Source organism: Choloepus didactylus, chromosome 8 (assembly GCF_015220235.1).
Source record: "Choloepus didactylus isolate mChoDid1 chromosome 8, mChoDid1.pri, whole genome shotgun sequence".
Lineage (NCBI taxonomy): Eukaryota > Metazoa > Chordata > Mammalia > Pilosa > Megalonychidae > Choloepus > Choloepus didactylus.
The window spans coordinates 67,093,825-67,112,793 of NC_051314.1; the positions used below are offsets into that span (position 1 = coordinate 67,093,825).

Below are 18,969 nucleotides of genomic sequence, written 5' to 3' on the forward strand. Positions count from 1 at the left end.
GTTTACATATTGCTCTATATAACATGGTTTCTTTCGTGTTTGTCTTTTAGTCTTCTCTACTGACTAGCCCATCAATTCCTTAAGGAACTGGCTGTTTTCATGCTGCCTCAGGCAACAGTCATCAAATAACTTACTTCATCCTGGCGGTTCTTCACAAAAAAAGCACAGACCCTCTGCTACCACGAGGATTTCTTCTTCTTCTTGAAGAATTTCTATGTTAGAGACATTTGGTCTTTTTAAATACTTCTGCAGGTATCAAATTTCACCACAGGTTGATTTTACCACTTTAAATTAGGTTTCCAGACATCATGCTGTGTCACCCGGAAGTACTACCGAAATAGTGTCACCCATGCGCAGTTCTACCAGCGGAGCGCAATGCGAGGTGACCCTCCTTTAAAAAAGCAAATCCGTCTCCCCAACGACCCTCCGGCTTGTGAACTCCTTGGAGACACCCTTTTATCCACACCCAGGGCTGAGCTCAGTTTCTGGAACACAGGAGATGCTCCACGTAGAAGGGCTGAGAAAGAAGGCGGAGAGTGCAGGTGGAGGTGTGCGCGGAGCATCTGCGCCAACCCTCGCACACACTGGGGCGGCAGCAGAGGCGACGCCATAGAAAGGCGCCAGAGGCAAATTTTGTTATCACAATTTTAAAAATTAAATTTAAAAGAAATGACTGTGGACTAGAAGACTCAAGGAGAAGCCAGGTTCTTTCTTAGCAGTTAATAAAATCAGAGAAGAAAGTCAATTGTTACGTTGGAGATATACTGGCTATCATGGGGAAAAAAAAGAAAAGAAAACAAAAACTATTTGATGTTTATAAATAAGAAAGATAGAAAGGTATCTGGTCTAGTAGAGAATCTAAATATACAGGTCCCATCCTCTTTTCCTGTAAGTGGTTGTGTGTGTGCTTTTAATTTTTTTAAATTGTGGTAACATCCTATGATGGTTAGGTTTGTGTGTCAACTTAGCCAGGTGATGGTGCCCAGGTGTCTGGTCAAGTAAGCACTGGCCTGACGGTTAGTGCAAGGACATCTGTGGCTGGTTTGTTAAATCATCAGTCAGTTGGCTGCAGCTGTGACTGATTACATCAAGGACGGGTGTGTCTTCCGCAAGGAGAGAATTCAGTCAGCTGGATTTAATCCAATCAGTTGAAGACTTCTAAGAGAGAAAAGAAAGAACTTTCATTTCTTCTTCAGGTAGCCAGCTTCTCCTGAGGAGTTCATCAAGGATCCTCACCAGAGTTGCCAGCTCGCTGCCTGCCCTGTGGAATTTGTACTCGTGTATCCTGCCTGATGGAATTTGGACATGTGCATCCCCACGGTTATGTGAGACACTTTTATAAAATCTCATATTTACAGATGTCTCCTGTTGCTTCTGTGTCCCTAGAGAACCCTGACTAATACTCATATATATAACATAAATCTTCTAAGTGGTTTTACTCTAGACCACTACTTTTTTGACGGCCCAGAATGGTCTACAAATTAAGGGGCCAACATCAGGAAATCCGTCTGGTAGGGTTTTGCCCCAGTGAGCCATGAACCTGGAGTGATTTTTCTTATCTCTGGGCTTACAGACTCAGGTTTGTGTAAACAACTTTAACTTGCACAAATTCGGGGCCACTCAGCATTTCACCCCCACCAGAAGATAAGAAAGTTTACTGTTCTTTATCTTTCATTGCCACTGCTTTGAGAGATCTGAGAATGGAAAAGGGAAAGCAGGAAATCACAAGCAATTATGGAAACTTCTCTGTATCACAAATTCATTAATAAGGTCATTTAAAAAAACATAATTCATCCTTATTCAGATATAATTCACATAACCATAAAATTCACTCACCTAAAGTATACAAATGAAAGGTTTTAGTATATTCAGAGTTGTGTAACACAATCTAAGTATAGAACATTTTCATCAACCCAAAAAGAAACCCCATATCCATTAGTAGTCACAGCCCACTCCTTTTCCCATTAATAAGATCTTAAAGTTTATAATCTAGTTGATAGTCTTATACTTCTACATCTTTCATAGTACTTAGCAAGTACTTAAAAATCCAGTATATTTGTTTACTATCATCAAACACATATATACAAATAACACAAATAACCTCAAAAACAATTCTTCCCAGTAAACATTAAAGTCAGCAACTTTGTTACTAGGCATACCCCAAGATCTCTTCCTCTTCCAATAATTTAAGTTTGCAGTTAGGGATGAAAGAATTTCTTATTTTTTAAAATAAAAGTAGATATATATTCCAAAAACAGTAACATTTTGTTTTGCATTGTATTTTTAAAATTAAAGCGTTTTAAAAGAAGAAACAGCCGTGGCTAAGTTGTACATTTCAGGAGCCAGCTCCCATCTGGGAACCCAGGACTCTCCTCTCCACCCCTCGCCTCCTGGGGTAGATCTGTCCACCTGATGCACAGAGACATCTGCCTCTCTCCCACCAAAACCAACAAGTACAGGTCACCTATGAGCCCCTTCTTGAAAAAGCTACTAAAAATTAAATCAATCAACCAACTGATGTATTGAAACAAAGAACTCTTGCAAGGTTTGTGTTAAAAGGCCTGAGTTTGAGTATTGAAGACATTTAAATATAGAACTAAGATGAAGGAATGGGGTAATTATAGTTGCAGAAAGAAAATGAAAGTTATAAACCCTCACCAAGTAAAAATTCTATCATCAACAACAGTAAAAGGTGTCCGATGGGGGGAGTGGAGGAAGAGTGAGAGTAAAGGAATCAATGAAGTTGGTCTAATCTGCTTTAAAATAATCCAAAGAAAGACAGAAGGAAGAGAGGGAGGGAGGGTAGGCAGGAGAAAGTGGGAAAGAGTAGGAAAGGAGGAAGCAAAAGGAAGAAAATTAGAAAAGGGAATATGGAAATATGGTGGCAGTTGCTGGTGGGGAGATGAGTAAGACATGTCTGCAAAATGTTCATAACTGTTGAAGCTGGATAATGACATATGGTGGTTTATTATATTATTCTCTTAATTTTGCATGTTTTTTATTTTTACATAATAAAAAGTTAAAATGCAATAAAAGACATGCTTTTATTTGATAACATGCTTTTATTTGATAATATTAATACTTCATTTTATGTGTGTGTGTGTATATATATATATATATATACGTATTCTTAATCCTGATGTTATTTAAATGAAGCAATATAAAATGGGACATCACAAGCTAAAAAAAAAGTCCATCTATTTCTTCTACAAAATGGACATAATATCTACATGTAGTTCTAGGATGTGTAAACAAAGTCCGAGTGCCTGTCATGAAAAAAAGCAAGAACTGTGCTGTAGCATACACTGTGAAAGACAAAGTTTTAAAATGGACAGTGTCTTTAAAGAGCTCGTAGATCCAGTTCTATAAATCAAAATAAAAATACAGATTAAGAAAACTACATTAGTCAAGGAACCATAAGACTGCAATGTTAATTCTGCCATTAGAACCTCAGCATTCTATTAATAAAAATTTAAATAAAAATAAATATAACCAAGATACCTCCCTTCCTCACCCCTATTGACAAATGAAAAGGAAACTACCACTCATTGAAAAGCATGGTGATCTAATATTTAAACTTCAATTGGTCTATTGTTGTAACTACTGCAATATCAGTTCCAATCATTCAAAATAAGAATGCTTAATTCATACATAAGAATCACCAAATCTACAATTAAACATTAAATGGTGCCTTGAAAATAGCCTTTTAATGCATGCATTTCCAGGGACTATGGTCCTCTTATTGACTGGGCCTTAAATTAGGTGAACTGCAGAAGTCCCTGACATGTAGGCATCAATCTAAAAAAAGAGGGGGCACCAAGAGATAGGCACAGCCTGTTAAGAGACTGTTTTCTATTATTAGATTTAAGTGTCTGAAAATGCAATAACATAACCTTAATAAGTGAGCTCTATATATGGCTAGATGGCATTTTCAAACACTAATCTCAAATCCAAATCTATTTATATCAAACATAGCAAAGCTATAATAAGCATATAAAAAGTCAATGGTAGTGGTAGTATAGGCAAAAGCCAAAGAACCTGCTACACGAACAATCTTACATGCACCAGTCAGAGTTTGTGTGACTAAAAGTAAATAATACTCAGTGTAGCGGATTTCCAATGAGTGTGATGTATTTTAAAAACGTGCAAAAATCAACATGAAAAATCCAAAACATTTAGCAAATCACTTTAGTGAAACTGCTTCTTTACAGTATAGGAAAAGGCTTCTGTGAAACTCCTACATCAGCTTGGATTAAAAAGCAACACTTATTTTAGCATGCTAAGGACAACTCATTAGTCAGATACTGATTAAATAACTGAATTTTCTTTTCAATAAGATCATAACTAAACACATCACAGGAGTCATCATGAGGGCTGCCTCAGCCATGCTTTGAAGCAATGCTTCCTCTTCTGCATGGAGACAATCAAATGCTCATCAAATCTGCAGGTGACACCTGGGAGGGTGAGCCGGATAATAGTTACTACCCACAGGCTCAAATAATAAATTTATCAAAAATTAAGGACTTAACTTTTATTTTTTAATTCTAGGAATTTAATTCCAGGAATGTGCATTTAAATGTGCACTAGAATCACCAATCAAGCTCCAAGGTCAGCTGGGTGGATGTATTTTCAAGAGCTTTATAAGCAATTCTAACACCCACCCTTGGCTAACCTCACTACTCTAAGAGTCCTAGCTGCAAGACTCCATCCACACTCAGATGATTCCTATGACCAGTTTTATGACTCCCACATCTATTTTCTCCAGCCTCGATCTCCCTTTCAACCTTCAGATCCACATGGAGAATATGCTATTGCAAACTCTCCACCTGCCTCTACCTCCATATGCTGCCATACTGCTGCCCAAAGAGCAAAATATCTCAAAGGCTGTGCAGCCAGACATTCAACAGCCTCCTTGACCTGTCCAGATCTGGGGACCAGTCACCAAGTTTATGCCTGCCATACGTCCCACACTCCCATCAAACTCACGTATCTGCAACTGGGGCACAGATTCCATCCACCCCCTGCCCTGGGCCCAACCCTCAGTCCTACATGCCTGCGGTCCAGCCACTCTTCAAAGCACAGCCCGAATACCTCTTCCATACACAGTGCCTGTCTGCCCACAGCCACAGCACTTCATCTGCATCTTTCCAAGTCATAGTTGGCCATACACATTTCTAATCTTGGACACTACATTTCCCATTCATTCTATTTTATACCCCTCAAAGGTCTAAGAGAACTTCTCTAAAGTTATGATTAAAAACAACCTTGAAAATAGAACAAATACAGGTTTCATTTATCTTTTACCAGGATGGAGGGTGAGGGAGAAAGAACTTAGTTACAATGGTAAAAAATTATTACTGACAAACCAATAATCATAAGGAGGGAGCTTCATTTTGAGCTTTGACGTTAGACCGAGATTAAAATTCCAGCTTCCTCACTTATTAGCTGGATGAGCTTGGGCACATTACATAACCTCTCAAAGCTTTAGTTTGCTCATCTGTAAAATGAACCTACACCTCCTCAGGGTGTGATGGAGGGTAAATGAGCTAACAAATCATTTAGCAAATGGACTGACACAGAGGAAGCCTTCATTAAACACTGCAGTTGTTGTTATTGTTATTAGATCCTCAGAATGTACAGAGAAACATATTTTGTCTGGGTCTTCCACTCCATATTCACTACAAGAAAAGGAAATGGGGAGGTGAGAAACCAAACACTAAACCCTTCTGAAGTAGGAAATTTCCTATAGGATTGTGAAGTGAAGTGATTTTTAATAATTTGGCATGAGTATGATGGGGGAACATAAGCATGATTGTATAAGAATTTTTTACAAGGCTGGCTTCAAAGAAAAACTGGATGGGTCGGGTTTAAATAATTTTTTTTGATTATCCTTGCAACCACCAGCATGTTTAAGTAAGTGCTGAGCCAAGCCACATGGTTATACATTGGGAATTTATCTTCATCCCATCTAAGTCATACTCAGCAAAAGCCTTCTCCCAAGTACCTAATTTGAAGACAAAAATCAAACATCCAAAAATACTTTATTTATGTAATTAGTCAATCACCAGGGAATAAAGGAAACTCTTATGAGAAGTGAAAAATCAAATTGTCCTTTTTCAGTAAACACTAGGTGTTTTTACCCAATACTAAGTGCAATACTAAGCACTGCAGAGAATGCAGAGCAAATAGACCAGATGTTCATACAATGCTGACAGCACATATTCGTCACTTAATAACTGTTTTTCCTAATTACTTGCCCATTTCTGTCCACCCTCAAAATTTCTCAGTACAGCCGGCAGTCAGTATTTGTTGAATGGGCTCAAAGAAGCTCTCTCAAAGCATGCAAGCCAGAAACAATCTCTACCTTAATCCATAAGAAAATACTCAAGCTATCTAGGCCTTGCTGCTCACACTAGCATACACACAAACTTCTGGAGCCTTCCAAGGTATACTGGAAGTTACAGGATAAATATAAAAATTTAGAGGAACACATATTTATATTTAAACGGATATTACTAAGAAAACTACAAAATCTACTAAGATGACACGACACTCCAGAGAAATCTGAAGCTTGCTGCTACTGGTCTCTGCAAACCAAGCTCCCTGGTCCTCATTCCTTCCCAACCCCTCAGGTACTCTTTCATTCTCTCTGCCTTTATTTCAAGTTTTAACAGCAAAGACATGGGGAATTTAGAATATTCCTAACTCCCTAACCTTATATAAACACTTCTCAAAGTGCTCCTGTTTTCTAATGCAATTTTAACCGATGACTGTTTAGGCCATTTCCTTGAATTATATCCACCACTCCATCTGGTTTAACTAGCCTAGCTGAGCAAAATATTTATTTTCAGCAATGTTAACATGCAAAAGCAAAAGAACAGGAAACTATATGTAAGAATAACAAAATACCACAATAAGATTTAAATATATATATACAATTTTAAGGGTTCCCTTCAGAATTTGCCTTCGTATGAAAGTACATTTTCGATGCAACTTTATACATACCACAGTGAATCTTTATTTATGTAATTAGTCAATCACCAGGGAATAAAGGAAACTCTAATGAGAAATGAAAAATCAAATTGTCCTTTTTCAGTAAACGCTAGGTGTTTTTACCCAAAAACACAGCCAGTAAAGACCCCAGAATAAAATTTGTATGCAATTTTTGCTTCTATGACAAAAGCAAAACAGGACATCAGTAGGTAATGAAGCAAAACAGATGCAAAAAGATACCACCGTATCACCCAGAGAGGGAGATTCTCCCAGATTTTTTTTGTATTCTTACATTTAATGATACACTATACATGATGTTTTATATTTTAAAACAATAGTTCATGAATATCTGTACATCAAATATTTTAACAATAACAACTAAGCATTTATTGAGCCTTTGCAATGGACCAGGCATGTCCTAAGCATTTTACATGTATTAACTTATTTGACATTCAAAACAACCCAAGGACAATAGCTATTCGTTGAACTGTGCTTTGAAAGTTTTCACCTTTCTGAATATACACTATATTTCACAATGAGAAAGAACTGAAACTGTGGAACTGTAACCCATAACAATTTTTGAAATTACCTATATAACTGGTTGTTGAGATGTACATCGAAAGTTAACACCTTTCTATATATATGTCATATTTTACAATAATGGAAATAACTGAAATTGTGGAACTGTAACCCATAACATTCTTTGAAATTTGTTCTCTAACTACATGTTAAATCGTACTTTGGAAGTTATCACTGTTATGTATATGTGTTAAAGTTCACAATAAAAAATGCATTAAAACAAAACAAAACAAAAAAGCCACAACCCCAGGAGGGCTATTAACAGTTACGATTATCAATTCCATTCAGAAACTTGCCCAAGGTCACACAGCTTTAAGTGGCAGTGCCAGGATGAGAATTCATGTAGTTTGGATCCAGAATCTATACTTTTAACTACTATACCCCACAAATAATTTTAAATAGTTCAATGTGTATATTATCTGTTCTTACATTATATGACAGGTTTGATGTCGGACCTTTAAATTGTTTCCAAATTTTCCACTATTAAAAACAATGTTTTCGATGAGCTTTCTTGTAAGAAATCTTTCCATACATTCTTGGGGACTTTTTCTTTAGGATAAACTGATAGAGTCAGAGTAAAACCAAACAAAATAATCAGGTGAGCTCAACCAGGGGACATTTTAATCATCCTATATGGGAGCCTAATGTGGTAGAAAAGATAATTTGCAAGAAATTAGCTGTAATTAGCTAATCCCAAGCATAGGGATAAGAATCACTAGGTACTTCTGAGTCACAATGGAGGTTACAAATAAGAAAAGGTGACATTCAAGAACAGATTAATTACTTAACTGTCCCTTGGAATCTGTGACTTCTCAAACCCTGTCTGATAACTGTACACTCACTAGACCCCGCTTCTATGGGTTTTCCATTTGTTTTCAACTTTGACATCACATGTTTCAAAGTTCTAGTCCAAACCAGGGGAAGATTGGAGGAGAATATAAAAAGTCCTCAGAAACCTCAGATGAGTCAAATATATCAGTGATCTACTTGCATTAAGTCTACATGAATACAAAATTTACCCCTCGTTGCTTCATCAAAGGACAGCAAGGAGTTATTTCATGTTGGCATTCCCTCCAAAAGCCTTTGCCCATAATGACACATCACAGAACTTGTAGCCAAGATCCAGAATTCTCGCTTATTGAATCCTGCCAGTAGCAAATAAAATCTGCCCCCACAGAAACGTGATCATGTTTGGAGAAGCAACTACACCATAATAGCAAATTGTTTTAGGACCTTAATGAAGAGGCAAGTTGCATTAAAGTTCTAAAAAAGATAGGAAATATGATTTTATCCGCCTAAAGCCAGTTCAAAGAGAAACACTAAGCTTGGGCAACTTGAGTGAGAAGAATAGGATAAGAAAACAGAACTCTCTTTCATCCAAAGAGCACACCAGGCTATTTCAAAAAGACCTCATCGTGATTTATGCCATTCTTCCTAATTCAAGCATCTGTTCACTTCTATTTCATCACTTTGAAACATGATAGTTTCTAAAAAGATATTTTTAAGTGAATTATAGAAATTTTATATGCCACAAAAATTGTATTATCTGTTCAAAAGTCATCCCTGCCCCACTAAGCACACTCACCGAATGTCAAATTTCAAGTGGGCACTGATATAGCGAAACAATTAAATTTAGGAATTTCTTTTCTGCAGAGTTGCTCACTGTGATCCTAGAAGATTTGAAACTATGTATTATTCAATTAAATGGTACTTTACATAAATCTCAAAAGTTTAAAACCACTAACTCATAATAAATGTTACCTATTCTGTATTCCATTTTCTTCCCCACCCCACCAACCACAAGTTCTTCACAGTTCCATTACAGTTTCAAGAAAATATTAGCATACAAGTTAAAAAAAGAAATAATTTCTTATCCTCAAGCTTCCCATTCCAAAGACAGAAATGAATCTACTTGAGGCAGAAAGCACTCAATGAACATGAGGATACATATTGCCTCCCCTGTGGCTGAACAATCTCACTCCTAGGTAGTAATTTAAGGAAAGTCTCTCACACATACAAAAGGAAACACATAAAGATGTCTACTGCAATATCATTTGTGGTAGAAGAAAAAGAGAGGAAATAATTAAATGTCCAGCAACAGGAAAAAGGACACACTATGTCCTTTTAAAAGAATGGACTAGAGCAACAAGGATTAATCTCAAAAACAATGCTGAGCAATAGAAGCAACCTGCAGAAGAAAATGTATAATATGGCACCACTTGAGCGAGTTTAAAATATTGATTATGAATATATACATAGATGCAAAGTAAACTTATAAAATACATGGATAACAATGATAAAATGAAGTCATGATAGTGGTGTTACCTCTGGGGAAAGGGTGGGGAGGGAGGGAAATGGGCCAGGAAGTAAGACCCCAGGGCTTCAGTTGTATCTGCAATGTTTTATCTTTGGATGGGTGACTCAAGAGATATTCATATTTTTTCTTATAATTACCCTATGTCTGAATTACTTCATAATAATAAAAAGAAAGACATTTCTATCTAGCATTTTTGCCTGCTTCAAGAAATGAATATTTATATTTGTTAACATAACAGTCCAAAATTAATTTCCTTTCTATTGTAGTCTTAGACTCTCTAGCAGAAACTTCTGATTTAACAAGTAAAAGGAATGGAAATGAACACCCTAATTTTAGTTATCCCAATCTCACAGATACACTTTGAGTGTCTCTGGAAACTACTCATATCACCCAACTACCCCTGGAGATAATCCCTATTAGACAGACACATGCCATTTTATGTGTATAAAATTCCTTAAGCTGTTGAGGCAACCTAAAACTTTTCAAAACATACACCGCAATACTTTTTCTACAGAAAAATTAGACACTACCTCAGTCCCTGTTTGCGTGTCTATCCTTCCAAAACTCAAATCCAAGTTTCCCACCACCTTAAGGAGGTGTTCCTAATTAGACTTGCCCTTTTCTACTCAGCCTCCCCAGTGCTCACTGTCCAACAACCATTGCACAAACAAATAAATCAAAAGAATTATTATGGGTCTCCTAAATGTATTTATTTTACCCTCTTTTGTATTGCTTTGTGCTCATTTATACAGTTTCTGTTACTGTTTACAAATTGCATCATATTATGTTAGCCTTCCCATAAAAACTGACAGTTCCTCATGGGGAGGAAGCAGGATTCATTTATGATACCCCAATTGTATGTAGTACAAAGCTCTGCTCCATGGTCTGTGCTCAGAAATAATTACTGCAAACATTTGAGCAATCCCAATGTGCCAATAAGTGTGTGTGTGACTTGTTTTTATTTTGGAACTCTCCCAGGTCCTTTTAATTTCCTTTCTGATCTGAGAGGAAAACAAACATGCAACAATTCACAGAGTCTCTAGAACGCCTTCTTTCACTTTACCTCTACTTGAAACATGTTTCCAAGGCCTACTAATTACAGATTGTTTTTTAAATTACAATAGGCCACGCAGAATTTCCCAACTTCTTCGGAGTTGTGAATGACTCTGAATATAATCCCATGTTGTACATGTATATATTTTTTAAATGATAATGAATGTAATCAGTATGGAAATACCAATGCTGTAAACTCAAAGGTCCTAGGGTTCTTCTGAATGTCCACAGTAAACGTGCAGTACATGCGAAAACTATAAATATATTAAGGATTTCATCGTAACCCTTGATATAAATGGAGACACTCTACCTATCTCCATAATCTGGTCTCCATCTCCCTCTCCATCCTCACCTTCCACCACCTAACATCAGACTAGTCCATCCAGGTTTAATTTAACCCTAACTTTAAGTTTCCCTTCCCACTGCCCCTAAGCCCCAGCCCAAGCTCCAAGTTCACAGCATTAAATTCACATCACCTAATCTCTGAGGATGTTGCTGAGTCACCCTAACTGGACTGCAGCGTCCCCTATTCTCTTCATCACTTTTTTAAAGTGTGGGTCCTAGCACCAGACTGCCCAGTTTCTAATCCTGGTTCCTCCGTTTTCCAGCTACTTTTTAACCTCTGTGTGCTCCACTTCACGGGGTTGTTGTCAGGAACCCCGGTGGGGCTGTTATCAACAGAGCTGTCTTCACTGCTCTTCCAGGGGCTTCTACAATGATCTGTTTACCAGGCAGTGGTCCCTTCAGGGCGGGGTACTGGCTTATTCCTCCTTGAATTTCCAATATCAAGCACAGCCGGGCATATAGAGCCTGCATTCAATAAAAGTTTGTTGAACTGTTGATACAACAAAGCAGGAATGGTAATCTCTCTTCTGCAGCACTCAATCAAAACAGAATAGTACAGGTAGTTCAACAAAGTAGCCTGGAGTTGGGAAAACAAACCAAATCACTCATCTCCCTAAGCCTACCACATTGTTGGAAATTCCAGAGAACTTAAAGCATTTACTTCTGCTTAATTAACATCTCCACAGAACAACAGTATTACTTACTTACACATTTTTGTTGTAAAGCAGAAAAATACAGACTTATGGCAGATCCAAAGCAAGGCTCTACAAATCAGTATTAAGCTAAATATAAATTGTCATCAGCCCATTTCCTCAAAAGAGATATAAACCACTGTTTCTTTAATCCATCTCTAGACATTGTATTAGAATATTTATCTAACTACTTGGTATCTCTTAGTGCCAAAGCATGGAATATACTGCAATGATACCACACTCAAGAAGACAGAATGTTTTATCGTCACAGCCTTTCACAAAATGCAACCCTATCAGTCTTCTGAAGTCTCATACCAAAGAGACTAAATAAAAGGATTGAAGAAACAGATTTTGACCTGATAGGAAACAACAAACATAGCCAGGTCATTTCTGTTGCAACTTCTTTATTTTCTAATTTATTCTTATCTTGTTGCATTATCTTGAGCTTTTTTTGGGGGGGGGGAGGGGCACATGCACATTCTGGTCAAAGACTTTCCCAAGAAAGTTTTTTTTTTTTTAATTTTTTTTTTTAATTCAGTTTTATTGAAATACATTCACACATCATACAATCATCCATGATATGCAATCCACTGTCCACAGTATGATAACATAGTTATGCGTTCATCACCACAATCTATCTCTGAACATTTTCCTTACATCAGAAAGAACCAGAACAAGAATAAAAAATAAAAGTGAAAAAAAAAAACACCCAAATCATCCCCCCATCCCACCCCATTTGTCCTTTAGTTTTTCCAAGAAAGTTTTAAAATTAATATTCAAATGTTCTACAGTCCATGCCCACATAAAGATTAATTTCTCTCTTGTTCTTTCAAATAAATCGTAACCATTTCCACTTCAAGGATGATGATCTCATGCTTCCAAAATCTTTGTCTCTAGCTGTGACCTCTTCTGCCTTGAGCTTCAGACTTCCGATTCCAGTTGCAAGCTGGATGCTACACAGATGTTGTGTCAATGTGTCCAAAACTGAACTGTTTCACCACCTCACCAAACCTGCCTCTTGTTCTCCTGTGTTCTCTATTTCCACAACTGCATCACCAACTTCTCAGCCGCCTTCCACACTTTCCTCACTTTCCTCTCCTTCCTCTCTTTCCTCTCCTTCACTTGCTCCCAGAACCTGTTCAATCAGATGCCAATCTGTCCACTCAACTTCTGGAATCCTCATCTCTTAAACGGCTTCTCCTTATCCACAATAGAATCCAAAGTCCTGGGGCTTGCAAGCAAGACATTTCAAAGCCTGCCCCAACCCTCCTTTCTCACCACACCCATACAGCAACACCCTTTGCTCCAGCCACAACACCAACTGCTTCTCTGTCTGGATACCTTAGCACTCCCTCTTCTGCTTGGGCGCCTCTGTAGGTTTCTTGCCACATACCTCCACAAATAGGCATACCCACCTCCTCCACTGATCTCCATCTGCCCATCAACTCAAACTCCTAACCACATCCCCTGTATTATTTACAGGTTTCTAAATTTAACTCCACCCCTGCTCTCCACAATGAACAGTCTTCTTTCTAAACAGCCCTCTTCCACTTGCGGTGCAAATACCATCCCTTCCACTACAAAGACAGACATCTCCTTCAATAATCCCCTCTTTCACCTGTATCCCTTCTTTCAACCAAGTCTCTCATGTCTAAAAATAAAGCAAAAACAGTGACCACAACAACCCTACAACCTCCCTTGCACTTATGTCCTCCTCATTTTATCACACTATCCTTTCCTTCCCAGCCAAGCTTCCTGAAAGAACACCTCAACTTCCCTTTCCCCTTTTCCTCCCTGCTAGTCACTCCTCCACCCACTACAGTCTGGCTTTGCCTCTCCAGTTCACTGAAAAGACTCTCAAGGTCTCCACAGGTCTCCTAATAACTCGCCCCTGTCCTCCTCAGCTTCTCTGCAGCACTTGTACACAATGACCACTCCCTTCTTCTTGAGGCTGCCCCAACCTCGTCTTCCAGGATGCCCACTCCCTCCTGCTCTACCAGGGCTTCTTGGTTGCCTCCGTGGACACACCTTTCTTCGCCTATCCATTAAATACTGGCATCCTCATGCTTCTGTCCAAAGACCCCTTCCCGCTTTGAACACCCCAGATGACTGTATCCAATCCCACAGTTCCAACAAATCCCAAAGCTCTCTCTCCAGGACAAGTCTACCTTCTGGACAAGGAACCCAGTAAACTTTGATACTCCACACACGTCTCAAAATCCACACGTCCAGACTCATTCATTCAGCATTTATCAACAGGCTGAATTGTGTCATCCATTGTCTGAACTCATTCTCCCTCCCAAATCTGATCTTTCTTCCACATCCCCTCTCTTGCTAAATAACAGCACCACCTTCCCTGTTACCCAAGCCAGAAACCTAAGATTCATCCCTGACTCCCCTCTGTCTCACAACCCCTATACCCACATTCACTGTCACTAAATCCTCTCAATCCACCTATATCTCCACCTGGCCCCTCCTCCACTTTATCCCCACTGTCACTGCCTTCATTCTACTCAATAACTAAACAGCCACTAGGACTGCTAGAGCTCACTCCTGAAGGAGACATGACTGGATATCACATGTCCTAATAGCTGCAAAGAACAGTTCAGTATTTCCAAGCAGCTTTTAAACTTTATTAGATCTCTATCATTTTTGGTGACATAAATTATACATCTGGAGGATTAGTTCTATAGTTCAGCCCATATTTTCCCTTTTGATCCCTAAAGCTGTTAAAATCGAGTGCCTAAATGAATGGAATACCTATGTGTAAATTCAGATACTTCAAATAATGTTTAACAACTGTAACATTTAGGATCTGGGAACTTGCACCAACACAACATTTTAGTTCACATAAACCATTTTAACTCAATATTCATTTCATACTGCCAACATTTCCTATTAAAATATGAGCACGAAATGTGAGCACCTAACTAAATCAGTCCTCTCTTCAAATTATCATCTCACACATTTTCCAAATCCAAAACACACCACAGACTTCCAGGGAGAGTAGGATACATTTAATGAAAAGAGGAGGACCTGTTAGAAAAATAATTTTTATGATTTCCATGGCTCTGAAAACAAAACTTCCTCTAAGTATGTATTTAAGCATGTTCCTTTCTAGCTAGAAGAATAGCACGGAACTCCAGACTCTTCAGGTAAAAGGAACGATTCTTTGAATTCCTTTAGAGTTATATGTATGTCATTTTAAGTGATCAAAAAGCCTTCAAAAATGTTTAAAATTCCAATTTTAAAAAACTACCTTGCGGCGGTTACACCACCGCCAGCAGAGCTACTGTGGAAGCACCAAGAGGAGATGGAAAGAGCTAGACAGCAGCAGGCAGACATAGAGGCAGAGGGGGAAGCGGTCATGTCTCCCTCAAGGCCCCCAACACCTTCCTTTTTGTCAGGAATGTCACAGACACCACCAGAAAATCTAAAGCAGTCTGTAGTGCCTAGCAAGTACTGGGGAGTCTGAACCAACCTGTTAGCTAGAGACCAAGCACTGACCAAGAAAGCAGGGAAAAAAGCACCTAAAGGTCAAGCATTAAGGAGTAAAGAGGGTGAGTAGAAGCAGATAGAAAGAACTAGAAGAGAAGGCTCTACCAAGCAAAAGGCAAAGCCAGCACCAGGTTGAGACTTAGCCTTCCTACATTTACTCAGAGTTCTAGAGTCAAAGCCAAGTCTGGTTTTGTTGGTTCTGCATCCCTTATAAAGTCTATGTTGCAAGCCTTAAAGAGTAAAGGTCAAGGTCCAAGATCAAGTGACATGGAGAATAAAAGCTTCTGCATGCTGATTTTTTGGTGAAAAATCTGATAGATTGTTTACCCAAAAGAAGGGGCTGGTCACATTCAAAAATGTTCATGATGCTGAAGATGTTCTTTATAACTTCAGTAGAAAGTGGGTATGTGGCCATCAAATTGAACTAGTTTGCACAAGGTGATAGCAAAACGCCAGGGCAAATGAAATCAAAGTACATCACCCTTGTTCTCAAACTGATCATAGGAGATCAAGAAGCCCCAAGAAAGAAGAGCTTGAAGTTCTTTGTGAGGTAGAAACAGGGGGCAATCTGATACCTCCTTACAGAGTACCAACACAGACGATTTTCTTATAGCCAGTCTAAATCTCAGCTAGTATCACTACCAAGGCAGTCTACCTCAGCAAGGGCAATAGAGAACTCATGAAGAAATCTGGGGTCTAGGACAGCCAAGGTCCAAGTCCTGACAAAAAAGGTCCAAGTCAATAGGAAAATCACAATTAAGGTCACCTCAAAAGCAGACTAGCTCAGGAACATAACCAAAATCATCTCTCATGGAAGAAATTCTGGCTCCACAGCAAGATCCCCATATAAATCTCCCAAAAGCTACACCAATTCTGAAACTAAAGCACAAACACCAAAACATTCATTTTCAGTAACATTCCAGATCTCAGAGTTATCATCATAAAAACAGTTGAGAAGCTACAGATGAGTGCGACATGGTCTTTAATATACATTACTAAGCTTCTCATTATGTTAAATAAAAATTCCTCAAGGCTTACCAAAAAAAAAAAAAAAAAAAATACCTTCCTTTCTCTGTAAGTTTTTGCTGAAATACTCCCTAGAGTATATACGAAATTAGAAACAGATGAGAGGAAAGTTCTAAATAAATTGTTCAGACTTAAAATAATCCTTCCCTGGAAAGATGATGTCTCAATAATGAATCAAGTTAATCACCATATTCTTAAATCATTCGGCATAAAGTAAAGGTCTCTAACCCTCAAGACTTTCCATGCTTGCCAGAAAGGCAAACATAAATTCACCTGTAACAATCAGAGAACAAGACATAAGAAATGAGCTTTGAACTGAGTGCTCCAGGACAAGAGAATGGAGGGGATGGGCTGGGAAAGGCATTATACACCAGAGGTAGAGGCCCTGAAACTTCTGAAAGTCTTCACGTGTGGACATGTTGTATTAGAGAATAGACTGGAGTTTTATAGTAAGATTTTAACTTGCTAAAAGAAGTATTATAGGAAGATTTATCTTGCAAGGGTATATGCAGACCTTTTGGAATAAAGCAGACACTAGAAGCAAAAAGAATAAATCAGATCTTCCAAAGGAAATGAACACACTTCCTCACTTCCAAATGCTGCACCAACTCATAATCAGTCATCCTTCCAGGAAGCACAGTGGCTGAACTACCACTACGGACCTCGGACGCTCATTAAGCAGATGACTCTCACACAGTCATCCTGCCCTGTCTCTGAAGAATGTGGCATTGCTGTGGGAGCTCTTTCTTAAATAGTTTTTTTTAATTCAATTTTATTGAGATATATTCACATAGCATACAATCACCCACAGTTTACAATCACAGTACCATCATATAGTTGTACCTTCATTACCACAATCAATTTTTGAACATTTTCATTACTCCAAAAAAAACAAGAATAAAAATGAAGACATCCTACCCCACCCCCCATTATTCATTTAATTTTTGTCCCCATTTTTTTACTCATTTGTCCATACTGGATAAAGGGAGTGTGAGCCACAAGGTTTTCAAAATCACAGTCACAACGTGTAAGCTATATAGTTATACAATCGTCTTCAAGAATCGAGGCTACTGGGTTGCAGTTCAACAGTTTCAGGTAGTTCCTTCTAGCTATTCTAATACCCTAAAAACTAAAAAGGGATATCTATATAACACATAACAATAACCTCCAGGATAACCTCTCAACTCTATTTGAAATCTCTCAGCCGCTGAAACTTTATTTTGTTTCATTTCACTTCCCCCCTTTTGGTCCAAGAAGGCTTTCTCAATCCCACGATGCTGGGTCCAGGCTCATCCCCGGGAGTCGTGTCCCACGTTGCCAAGGAGATTTACATGTCCCACATAGGGGGAAGGGTAGTGAGTTTACTTGCCAAGTTGGCTTAGAGAGAGAGGCCACATCTGAGAAACAAAAGAGGTCCTCTGGGGGAGACCCTGAGGCACACTTATAAGTAGGCCTAACCTCTCCTTTATAGTAACAAGCTTCATAAGCCCCAAGATCGAGGGCTCGGACTTCCAAATTGGCAGTCCCCAATACAGGTGAGAATATCAGGGATTCCCCAGGTGAAGAAATTTAATATTTCCATTTTCCCCCAGTCCCTCAAGGGGGCTTTGCAAATACATTTTTATTCTCTGCCCAAATTACTCTGGGATGTATTGTGGCTTCTTAAGTAGTTTTTGATTTCAAATTTATAACTCCTACAGTATAGAAATTCAAAACAATTAAGTATACACTTCGGCTTGCACAAAACCCATTCTTGTGAGTACTATGTATGGCTGAATTAAGTATACCACTTATGACCTCCTCGGGTTTCTTTCCCAAGTCACTCCCTCCTTAGGAAAACAAATATTTTACAAAATTCATTTCTCAAACAACACTGACTAATCACTTTTTTCCCCACCCAAGCGAATATAACCTAATAGAGTTGTTTCCAAACCAATTTGTTAGGTGGATCCTTTAGCATCTCAATCCATTTCATGGAATCTCTTCCAAGACTATTGCTGCTACTTTGCCTGCAATCAGTAATTCAGCTCCAGAGTAAATTATTCATTTGTCAAAAACAAACTTTAGAATGGAACGAGCCTATGAGGAACAAACTAAAGCCCCAAGTGGTTATGTTAACTCACCGAAAGTTATCTCTGCAGATTAAAATAAAAGACCAGGCCCAGAACCCTGGTACCCACATGCCCGGAGGAATCTATTTCCCTTTCTGCTCACATGTCTCACTTTCACATGAATTCAGAATCTATTACCATTGTTTGTTTTATTCTTACTCCCCATGAAACCAAAAGAAACCTGTTTCACTGCCTTCACACATTTCTTTTTCTTGATTATAATTTTGCCACAAGTCTAATTAAATGAAAATCAGGTGGTCAATTAACAAATATCCACTGGGCACCCCTCTGGGCCAGGCACCTCGCTAGCACTGAAGGCATGGCGGTGAACAACAGACATGGTCTGCCCTCAGAA

General features: G+C 38.5%; 1 protein-coding gene and 1 pseudogene across 1 annotated transcript in view; one reads left to right on the forward strand and one right to left on the reverse strand.

Annotated features, from left to right (window-relative positions):
• Positions 1–18,969, reverse strand: part of RASSF3 (Ras association domain family member 3) — a 69,987-nt gene that overhangs the window by 35,245 nt on the left and 15,773 nt on the right. The gene's annotated exons all lie outside the window — the stretch shown is intronic.
• On the forward strand, positions 376–16,431 carry LOC119541560 (annotated as a pseudogene).